We start from the raw sequence: 10,196 nt of genomic DNA on the forward strand, positions 1-10,196 counted from the left end.
AAAGACGTTAAAGATAAATACGATGAAAATTACAAAACCTTAAAGAAAGAAATAGAAGAGGATACCAAGAAATGGAAAAATCTTCCATGCTCATGGATTGGAAGAATCAATATCATCAAAATGTCCATTCTCCCAAAAGCAATTTACAGGTTCAATGCAATACCAATCAAGATACCGAAGACCTTCTTCTCAGATCTGGACAAAATGGTGCTGAAATTTATATGGAGACACAGGAGACCTCGAATAGCTAAAGCAATCTTGTACAACAAAAACAAAGCCAGAGGCATCACAATACCAGATTTCAGGACATACTACAGGGCAGTTGTAATCAAAACAGCATGGTACTGGTACAGAAACAGATGGATAGACCAATGGAACAGAATTGAAACACCAGAAATCAACCCAAACATCTACAGCCAACTTATATTTGATCAAGGATCTAAAACTAATTCCTGGAGCAAGGACAGTCTATTCAATAAATGGTGCTGGGAAAATTGGATTTCCACATGCAGAATCATGAAGCAAGACCCCTACCTTACACCTTACACAAAAATCCACTCAACATGGATTAAAGACCTAAATCTACGACCTGACACCATCAAGTTATTAGAGAAAATTGGAGAAACCCTTCAAGATATTGGCACAGGCAAAGAATTTCTGGAAAAGACCCGGGAGGCACAGGCAGTCAAAGCCAAAATCAACTATTGGGATTGCATCAAATTGAGAAGTTTCTGTACTGCAAAAGAAACAGTCAGGAGAGTGAAAAGACAACCAACAGAATGGGAAAAAATATTTGCAAACTATGCAACAGATAAAGGGTTAATAACTAGAATCTACAAAGAGATCAAGAAACTCCACAAAAAACAAAACCAACAACCCACTTCAGAGATGGGCCAAGGACCTCAATAGACATTTTTCAAAAGATGAAATCCAAATGGCCAACAGGCACATGAAAAAATGTTCAAGGTCATTAGCAATCAGGGAAATGCAAATTAAACCACAATGAGGTTTCACCTCACCCCGGTTAGAATGGCTCACATACAGAAATCTACCAAAAACAGATGCTGGCGAGGATGTGAGGAAAAAGGGACACTAACCCACTGTTGGTGGGAATGCAAACTGGTCAAGCCACTATGGAAGTTAGTCTGGAGATTCCTCAGAAACCTGAAGATAACCCTACCGTTCGACCCAGCCATCCCACTCCTTGGAATTTACCCAAAGGAATTTAAATTGGCAAACAAAAAAGCGGTCTGCAGCCTAATGTTTATTGCAGCTCAATTCACAATAGCCAAGACCTGGAACCAACCTAAATGCCCATCAATGGTAGACTGGATAAAGAAATTATGGGATATGTATTCTTTAGAATACTATACCGCAGTAAGAAACAACGAAATCCAGTCATTTGCAACAAAATGGAGGAATCTGGAACACATCATGCTGAGTGAAATAAGCCAGTCCTAAAGGGACAAATACCATATGTTCTCCCTGATCGGTGACGACTGACTGAACACCAAGAGGGAAACCTGTTGGAGTGAGGTGGACACTATGGGAAATGGTGGCTTGATCAGCATAGCCCTGACTGTTAATGAACAACTTAATACATTATCCCTCTTGGTAGTTTTTTTTTTATCTGTTCTACTTAATATGACTGGTTTAGATCTGTAATTGATGCACAGTTATTCTTAAGTGTTGAAAATTAACTGAAATGTGATCCCTGTTGAACATGGTGGTGGGAATGGGAGAGGGAAGAGGTGTATAATTTGGGACATGCTCAGGCTGACTTGCCCCAAGTGGTGGAGTTGGAAGCATACCAGGGGATTCCAATTCAATCCCATCGAGGTGGCATGTACGAATGCCATCTCACTGTTCCAGGTGATCAGTTTCAGTTCACAGTTGGTCATGGTGGAGGGACTGGGGGTCAAAGGGAGCACATAGACAAGTCTAGTACCTGCTGACGCTAACCGATGGAGTAAATAAAGGGGAGAGTGATCCAACATGGGAAGCGAGATACTCAGCAGACTCATAGAATGGCAGATGTCCTAAATAGCACTCTGGCCTCAGAATCAGCCCTAAAGGCATTCGGAGCTGGCTGAAAAGCTCATGAGAGTATTTCAGGCATGGAAAGCCAAGACACTCTGGCAAAAGATCTCTGCGAGTGAGATCCCAGTGGAAAGAACAGGTCATCAAAGAAGGAGGTACCTTTCTCTGAAGGGAGGAGAGAACCTCCACTTTGACTATGACCTTGTCTAAATAAGATAAGAGTCGGAGAACTCAGAGGGCTTCCATAGCCTTGGAAACTCATGACTGGAGCATAGGGAGATTACTGATGCCATAGACAGGAGTGTCAATTGGTAAAGTCAACAACAGGAGTCACTGTGCACTTACTCCTCATGTAGGATCTTTATCCTTAATGTGCTGTACATTGAGATTTAATGCTATAACGAATACTCAAACAATATATTTCACTTTGTGTTTCTATGGGGGTGCAAACTGTTGAAATCTTTACTTAATGCATACTAAACTGATCCTCTGTAAAAAAAAAAAAAAAAAAAGAAATTATCAATTCCCAACTTGACTCTCACTGGGATTAAACATGACAATAGGTCTGCTCTGATTTCATCATCATTTAAAAAATCATCTATTATTTTTCACTTTATGTTTCTGTGTGGGAGCAAACTGTTAAAATCCATACTTGATGTATACTAAGCTGATCTTCTGTATATTAAGATAATCGAAAATGAATCTTGATGTGAATGGAAGGGGAGAGGGAGTGGGAAAGGGGAGGGTTGTGGGTGGGAGGGACGGTATGGGGGGGAAGCCATTGTAATCCATAAGTCGTACTTTGGAAATTTATATGCATTAAATAAAAGTTTAAAAAAAAACAAGATTTTAGACATTTATACCTATTTCCAATAACTTAAGGGAAATCCTCAAATATTTCAACATATAAGAAAATAGAAGTATAGAACTTTGATGGTTTTTAAAGATTAATTAATTTACTTGAAAGGAAGGGTTACAGAGAGATGGAGAGAAAAAGGAGATTTTCCTTTCCTAGTAATTTTACGCAATTTTATAAAGCATTACCTTAAATTATTTTTTATTAAATGTTATTATTTTAAAACACTATCAGAATATTTTGCCTAGCTTATGTGAAATAGATACATAGTAAAAAGTTGAGTTTCTTTTTAAGTACAGGAAAGACACAAAAGACTGTTTAGAACTGAGTCCCATCATCATTTCTGTAGAAAAGAATCATCTGTCTACATAGACTGTGAACATATCCACTGTGGTTTCTATGAGGCAGGAATGGAGCAGGAAGGAACCATGGAACAGAAGGTGTTCAGAGCCTGCTACTGTGGTGTTCACTTCCCCCTGCTCCTCCAGGCAAGGACAGAGCAGGCAAATTAGAGAACAACCACTATAACCCAAAAGGTGCACTTATGAAATTTGTATTTATTAAATAAAAGCTTTCTATTAAAAAATATGAGGGGACAGCACTCTCTCAAGGTGAGAGGAGGAGACCATCACAGGGACAGCAGTGCCTGCAGTTTCTGCAGAGACTATTGTTACCCGCACGTGTTCACACACGTATGTAATAGAACCTACACCTGTTCACACACATATGTAACAGAACCTGCACCTGTTCACACATGTATGTAACAGGACATATACCTGTTCTCACACATATGTAACAGGACCTGCACCTGTTCACACACATATGTAACACCCTTGCACACACAGCATCTCTAATAAGGGACACGCTTACCCATACAGAGCATCACATGTTGAGTGAACGTCAGGTGATACAATTAAATTCAGAGCACACACTAACTCACATTTATGTTAACTCTCAAGTGTTAAGAAAATTTCTCTGGAAATAACTGAATATAAACCTAACAGAGACGTAAGACAGTTCCATGCATAGACAGACCCTTGCCACTTACTGCATATGAATATCTCATTTCTACTTTCCTAAAATTCTTATGAGAGTTCATTCCTACTGTGGATCCAGAACTTTATGAGGATTCTGCAGATGCAAAGGGAAGGAACTCACTGCCCTTCAGGTGAAAAACTAAAAGTAAGGTAAAAATCATGAAACAACCTTTAATCTAGTGACCACTTTATTGTCCAGGTCCTGTGGGAGTCCAGAAAGGGCTGTACGCTCCAATCATGATGGGCAGGTGTGCAGCTAGGAACACAGTGGCTTCCAAGATAGTCTGAGGTAGACTGAAGTATTCCCAAGTGAAAAAGGATGTACAGAGATTAATCCAGATATCTCCATGAACAGTAGCTGTGGTCACAACTGATAAATGAAGTAATACTCGAGATTAACCATTTTTTTCTTACTTTTTCAACAGACTTACTCTATGTTTTTCCCCTTTAAAAATGAGCAAAAAGATTTATTTTCTAGTTTTATTGCCGTAAGGAATGTTTTTTATCCTGAAGTCAGCATTGGGATCATAGCCAACGCCTTCCTTCTCTTCCAAATCCTCTCGTTCTTTCTCAAGCACAGGCCCAGGCCCACCGACCTGACCATTGGGCACCTGGCCCTCATCCACCTGCTGATGCTGATCACTGTGGGGGTCATAGCCACAGACATTTTTGAGTCTCAGGAGGTATGGGATGACATCATGTGTAAAGTTGTCATCTACTCGTACCAGGTGACACGGAGCTTCTCCCTGAGCACCACCTGCCTGCTGAGTGTCCTCCAGGCTGTCACCCTCAGCCCCAGGAGCTCCTGTTTAGCAAAGTTTCAGCACACATCCTCACATCAAAACATGTCTGGGTTTCTCTTCCTATGGGTCTTCAATTTGTCCATCAGCGCTCATTTCTTAACCTCCACAGTTGACACCAAAAAATTGTACATCCCACAGTCTTATGTTTGTCACTAAATCCTGCTATCTTTGGCCCCTGAGCTACTTTCCAGGTACACATTTTCCATATTGTGGATCTTCTGGGATGCCTCCCTCTTAGGGCTCATGGCCGTCTCAAGTGGGTACATGGTGACTCCCTGTGCAAGCACAAGAGGTGGTCCCAGCATCTTCACAGCACCAGCCTCTCCCCAAGAGCCTCCCCAGAGCACAGGGCCACCCAGACCATCCTGCTGCTCATGTCATCTTTGTGCTCCTGTACTTGATGGACTGCATTGCGTACTCCTTCTCAGGGATGTGGTGGAACAGCGACCCAGTTTGCCTGTGCATCCATTTGTTGGTGTGCAATGGCTATGCCACCACTGGACCTTTGTTGTTCATCAGTAGTGAAAAGCAAATGATCCAGTTTTTCAAATCCATGTTGGAAAGGCATGAAAGTGTTTAATTTTTCATTAATGCCTGATTTCAAGAAAGAATAGGAACAGGGAAGCCTTTTCTAGGCTAGGAGAAAATGGTTTTTAAAAAAGTGGAGACTGTGCATTCTCATGGGATAGTTGGAGGGACAACCACAGTGTACATTCTGTGGAAGGAAGAGCGATGCTGTGGATCTGTGTGCAGGCTGCACAGGCACCACAACAAGCATGCACAAAACAAATGAACCCAATAGCCCTGAGCTGCAGAAAGCACCAGCTCTGGAGATCAAGATGAGATCAGATGGTAGTAGCCCAGGCTACTGTAGTTACAGCTACAGTGACACAGCAGACTCCAATTGGAGTCCAGTCCACAGCCCTGAGGGGAACACAGTTCTTACTCAACCAGCAGAGAAGAATAGGGGCACATCTCTCTCTTCCCATAACCCTAACAACAGCGTACATCAACCAGCTGCCAGAGGGTGGGTGCCATTTTGAAGCAGCTGCTTCAGGGACAGTCGCCATCTCATCAGCACAGGCAATGGCAGCAATTCCCATGCACTCATCTGGCAACAGATGGGGAGAGGCAACCTTTCCAATGTTAGTCCCAGCTGAAGAAACTCTTGTAAATGCCCAACATGATTGTGAAACAAGCAGGGTCGTGCTGGTATTCTGCATGCATGTGATCCAGGGATTTTACCAGATGAAAAAAAATCCACATTCCCCACTGATGTTGAGCCTGGCTGGAGGACTGACAGGGGCTCAGCACCCATCTTTGACGCTGAGGTGTGCTCAGCCTCTCAGAGTCCAGGGCTCAAAGCACAGAGGAAACAGTATGATCAAAGTGTGCATACTGCTGAAAGCAATTTACAGATTCAATGTAACCCCAATCACAATACCAATGACATTCCTCTTAGATCTAGAAAAACCAATGGTAAAATTCATATGAAAACACAAGAGACCCTGGATAGCTAAAGCAATCTTATACAGCAAAGACAAAGCCACAGGCATCACAACACCAAATTTGAGACTTACTACAAGGAAGTTATAATTCAAACAGCCTGGTACTAGTTAAAATAAAACAGCTACATAGACCAATGGAACAGAACAGAAACGCCAGGAATCAATCCAGCATCTACACCCAACTTATATTCAAACAAGGAGCTAAAACTATTCCCTGGACCAAGGACAGTCTCTTCAACAAATCGTGCTGGGAAAACTGGATTTCCACATGCAGAAAAATGAAGCAGGACCTCCACCTTACACAAAAGTCCACTCAAAGTGAATCAAAGACATAAATCTACAACCTGCTACCATCAGATTACTAGAGAACACTGGAGAAACTCTTAAGTCTTTTCCTATGCCAATGTCCTGATTGGAATAGACCACAGAGGCAGAAGAAGTCAAAGTCAAAATTAACAAATGGGATTACATCAAACTAAGAAGCTTCTGCACTGCAGAAATACTCAGCAAAGTGAAGAATCAACTGAGAGAATGGGAGAAAATATTTGCCAACATGCCAATTGAAAAAGGATTAATATCCAGAATCTATGAAGAGCTCAAGAAACTCAACTTCAACAACACAACAATCCAGCCAAGAAATGGGTAAAGGTATTAAGTAAGTATTTTTTCAAGAGGCAAAACTCAAATGGCCAAAAGACACATAAAAAAATGCTCAGGATCACTAGCCATCAGGGAGATGTAAATGAAAAGCACAAAGAGATTTGACATCACCCCATTTAAAATGCCTGTCATACAGACATCAACAAACAAATAAGGCTGGCAAGCATGTGGTGGGAAAGGTAGCCTACTCCACAGCTGGTGACATGTAAACTGATACAACCAATGTTGAATGACCCAACCATCCCACCCCTGAAAATTTAACGAAATGAAGATAAATCAGCATATTAAAGAGATATCTGCACACCTATGTTCACTGCAGCTCAATTCACAAAAGCCAAGATATGCATTTAACCCAGATGTCTACCAAATGAAGACTGGATAAAGAAATTATGATACATACACACTATGAAACACTACACAGCAATAAAAAAAAAAAACCATGAAATCCTGTCATTTGCAACAAAATGGATGCACCTGGAAACTACGATTCTTAGTCAAATAATCCAGTCCCAAAAAGGCAAATACCTTATGATTTCCCTGATCTGGAATAACCAATACAGTACTTAAATGTCATCTACAGGAGTGAAATTTACACTTTGAGATTCAATAATTTTTCGTAGCCCTTCTCTCGACTTTGAGGAACAGTGGTTTTTTTCTTCATACTATTTGTTGAACTCTACTTAGTGTTTTTTTGACATATAAGTATAAAGCTAACGTAGATATTTGTTAAATTTAAGAATGAGAACTGGAGAGGATGGAGAAGAAGGGTAGGAGGAGAGGTGAGAGAGAGGATAGGGTGGAAATTATCATTAGGTTCCTGAATCTGTACATGGAAATTGCATGAAATCTGGATACCTTAAATATTTAAAAAACTGTTCAATAATTAACATGTCTTTAGATGAGTAAATATTTGACCTCAAAATGATTAATGGTTGTGTACAAGATGTGCTCTCCAGGTTCACAGATATTTATGGAGTTCAGGGTTTTTTCTGTTAAGCTACTTATGTTGTTGCATGTTGACATGTAAAAAATAGGTAACTTAACCCTACAACAAGTATTGGGTAAACCCAAGAGTCCAATTCAAATCAGATGCATAATAACTAGAGCTTGTCCTGAGTTACAAACTTTAAGTGACTAAACACATGTGAGTTTTCAAGATGGAGATGTGATCTGAGGACATACACAGGATAGAAGGACAAGAAAGGGGCATAGGAAACACTGGGGAATTGACCCAGTCACAGGACCCAGAGCAGGTGCTTGTGGCCCTGTGAGTGACAGAGCTCAAATACAAAGGAAGGAGGCAAGGGCACAGCTGTTCTCCCATCTGCAGCGTGAGTGAAACAGGAGTTGAGATGATGCATGACCACCATGAGGTCCAGCACTCGCTGACCTGCTTTAGGTACAAGAAAAAGCACACCTGGGTTTTCATTATCACACCTACCCACTGCACCACTGTCTCATCACTCAATATTCTCATCAGATATAAAATGACCTCTTTGATCTTTGGCAGCAAGTAGGAGGCAACCACTAAAATGCTCAGTTTGTTTACTTTTAAGGAAATTTTAGCCCCATAGTCACTGTTGTCATCTGACACATAGAGCTGCTGCAGCATGTGCCGATGCATTGATATCATTCACTTAAAGCTGTGACACCTAACCTGGGATGAGATGTGTAGTTGTGGTAATAGGCCATGTTCTGGTCCTGCAGCCAGCTCTAAGTCTCAAAGTCTGACTAACACAAGTGAGATTCTTCAACTACAAGGTAATCAAATAGCTATCAGTAACTAAAGGAATCCTGAGAAGCCTCAAACATTTGTGAATGAATCTGTGCATTTCTAAAAAGCACAGCAGTCTAACAATCCCAATGGAAATCAGAAATTGTGTAAATGACCCGAAATGGCAAACCTATATCACAATTTGTGTGATGCCTAAGCACTGCATAGAAGAAAATAGATAATATTAAATGGTATTCCAACAAAGAGCAGTCCCCAGATGGTTATCTGAGCTTCTACTTTCAAAAACTGACAGAGAAATAAATCCAATCATCTTTACAAGGATGAAAATAACATCCTTGTTAGAATCAATACATAGGAGAAAGGAATGGATCACCAGTCAGAACTAGGGAGAAGACATCACCATAGAGCAGATGCTACACTTGATCTTAGCCAAAAGGTCGAGAAGTGATAGAGCAGATATCATTATAGTCATTAAAATATAATTAAGGGGCCCATGGTACAGTGTAGCAGATAATCCTGCAGATTACTTTCAGGTACTCCACAAAGTGGATTTTAGATTCCAAAAAAAAATGTCTCTAGAAACAGGGGATGCCAGTGCCTAAAACAAAAGGATCAATTCGATGACTTACAGCTGTGAAAGCCAGCAGTAAAAGGAAAAACGCTGGCAACTTAATAAACTAACTTCACACATTAAGGAGTTTGAGAAAGAGGAAAACCAAACCCAAATCTAACAGAAGGAAAGAAGAAACACAGCAGAGTGGAACCAGACGAAGCCAAGAGAGGGAGACAGAGGAGGTAGCCAAAACTATGCTGGATTCCTAGGGACCATCAGCAAAATTGACAGGTTTTGACCTGAAATGCCTGAAGGAACAGAAGATGCAAAAAACTGCATATGAAATAAGGCTGAGGACCTCAGCACCCAGTCTACAGAACTGTAAGTAGGGCCCCCTGGAACAGGTGCATGTGAACACCACACCACAGAGTCTACAGAACTGTAAGCAGGGCCCACTGGGACACGTGCATGTGAGGACCACACCACCAAGTCTACAGACCTGTAAGTAGGGCCCACTGGGGACAGGTGCATGTGAGGACCACGCCACCAAGTCTACAGAAATGTAAGTAGGCCCACTGGGACAGGTGCATGTGAGGACCACACCACCCAGTCTACAGAACTGTAAGTAGGGCCCACTGGGGACAGGTGCATGTGAGGACCACACCACCAAGTCTACAGACCTGTAAGTAGGGCCCACTAGGACAGGTGCATGTGAGGACCACACCACCAAGTCTACAGAAATGTAAGTTGGCCCACTGGGGACAGGTGCATGTGAGGACCACACCACCCAGTCTATAGAACTGTAAGCAGGGCCCACTGGGACACATGCATGTGAGGACCTCACCACCAAGTCTACAGACCTGTAAGTAGGGGCCAATGTGGACAGGTGCATGTGAGGACTTCACCACCCAATCTACAGAACTGTAAGCAGTGCCCACTGGGACAGGTGCATGTGAGGACCACACCACCCAGTCTACAGAACTGTAAGTAGGCCCACTGGGACA

At 41.8% G+C, this 10,196-nt stretch overlaps 2 pseudogenes; one reads left to right on the top strand and one right to left on the bottom strand.

The window, feature by feature from the left end:
• On the top strand, positions 4,368 to 5,316 carry ORYCUNV1R-PS1592 (vomeronasal 1 receptor oryCunV1R-ps1592 pseudogene; annotated as a pseudogene).
• LOC127492509 (U2 spliceosomal RNA) lies at positions 8,912 to 9,088 on the bottom strand (annotated as a pseudogene).
• Between the last annotated feature and the right edge of the window lie 1,108 nt (positions 9,089 to 10,196).

The sequence above is a fragment of the Oryctolagus cuniculus genome, unplaced genomic scaffold, assembly GCF_964237555.1.
Source record: "Oryctolagus cuniculus unplaced genomic scaffold, mOryCun1.1 SCAFFOLD_85, whole genome shotgun sequence".
NCBI lineage: Eukaryota > Metazoa > Chordata > Mammalia > Lagomorpha > Leporidae > Oryctolagus > Oryctolagus cuniculus.